Below are 1,948 nucleotides of genomic sequence, written 5' to 3' on the forward strand. Positions count from 1 at the left end.
TAAGTTGGTAAATTAAAATCCCAATTTATCAAAGCTCCAACCCAATTTATAAAATATAACTCCTGGCTACAATTTTTACTACAAGACTGTTCGAACTCCAGGACACAATCATGGAGTTTCAACTTACACATTATTTTACAAACGTTAGCTCTTTTGGAACTCCAGAACACTATGGGGGATATAAGTTGGAACTCGAGGACATTGTCATTGGATTCAAAAGAAGCACCATAGGTAAAATAACCTTATTTCTCGTAATGATACCTATTTTAAAATTTATATATTTTATATATTTTCACTCATGATACATATTTAATTTAAATCTTTATTGATTTCACGCATAATACGCATGTTAAAAAAAATCCCTGGAATTTGAACCTTTATATGTTCAAACTCCATGAATCGTTCCTAGAGTTTGAATTCCGAGAACTATTCGAACTCCAACACATTGTGTTGGTGTCAAGAGCGGAGCTACACTATTTCAAGGGTGTTCAGGCGAACACCCTTCGCCGGAGAATTATACCGCGTATATAAAAAATGTCACGCGCTAAATGAATATATACTTCGTTTTGAACACCCTTGACTCAACTTAGCGTGGTAGCCCATTGGTTGAAGGGTGTTCAGGAAGAGCTGAAGTTGCATACGCGCCAGTTTGATCCTCGGCAGCTGTTTTTAAGCACCTTGTAGGTTAGAAAGCAGCACTAGTACAAACCTCACACCCAACTTTCTCATTTACAAAACAAAAGTGCCAATATCCATTTGGGTTCCAACCTATATGTCTTTGAATTCTCTTTTTTTTTTTTTTTTTCATTAAGTTTTCTAAACAATACTTAAAATTAATTATTAATTAAAAGATACTATTTAATAGTAAGTAATTATATCGCAAAAACTCTCTACAACTCTGTGGAAATTGAAAGCAAAAACGGCTCTACAAAGAAATTAATAAAAACCTCATTTGGTTCTGCTCTCCATTCTTCATGTCTCGTTGCTAGTGTTACCATCGCCAGAGGCCGGTGAAAGCTTAAAGCCTAAAAATTGTTTGATTCTAGGTTGATTTTCCTTCTTTGTTTCTCTTTTTTTTTTTTTTTTTCTCTCTATCCGTTCACTTCATGTTAGATTAAAAAATGAATAAATTTTTGGTTCTTTTTAAAGCTAAATATTGTGAAGTGATTTTAAAAATTTCAATGCACTCATTCATACAACAGAATTATTTACTAATATTGTGTAGTTTAATTTTATAATTTTTGGTACACCCACTCGTAAAAAAATTTACTATTCAAAGTTTGAATGCCCTTCGTGAAATTTCTGGCTTCACTGCTGATTGGCGTTACACTTATCAAAGTTTTGAACTCCCATCGTGTGCTGAAGTTCTTCCTTCACATTAAAATGTGGCTACTTTCTAGTTACATTTGAATGATATCTACACTTTGATTGTGGGCTTAAAAACTGACCATCCTACCCAATGTTAGCTTGGACCCTTTGGGCTAATGAGTGCATACGCTTGGTAAAATTTACAAATAGTCCACTTTTTCTGTTATGAAAAAATAACTGTTGTTACGCCATCATTAAGTAGTCATGTTTAGCCAAGAAAAAGATTATTATGATTCACATTTCCACAATTCATTTTGCTTCTTTACTAAACAACACTTATTTGGTTTCAATATACATTTACTACTTTTTCTTTGAGAAAGTGAACTCTGTATACGGTAAAAACCGGATATAAGCAAGCACTGGGTGAGATAGTGACCGTAGATAAGAAGTTATATTGTGCATGATCAGCAGTCTTCCCTTAGAATCGGTGATATTGCACCTACCGCTATTATTCCGAGAAAAGAAGGAGTCCGTCAGTCCGTATCACCGACCAAACTCCATTGCCTGGGCAAAGTGACGAGTTGATCGTGGCCGTTGGTCCTGTCCCCATGATCGATTGATCGGCCGTTGGCCGTTTAAA

Source organism: Lycium ferocissimum, chromosome 5 (assembly GCF_029784015.1).
Source record: "Lycium ferocissimum isolate CSIRO_LF1 chromosome 5, AGI_CSIRO_Lferr_CH_V1, whole genome shotgun sequence".
Classification (NCBI taxonomy): domain Eukaryota; kingdom Viridiplantae; phylum Streptophyta; class Magnoliopsida; order Solanales; family Solanaceae; genus Lycium; species Lycium ferocissimum.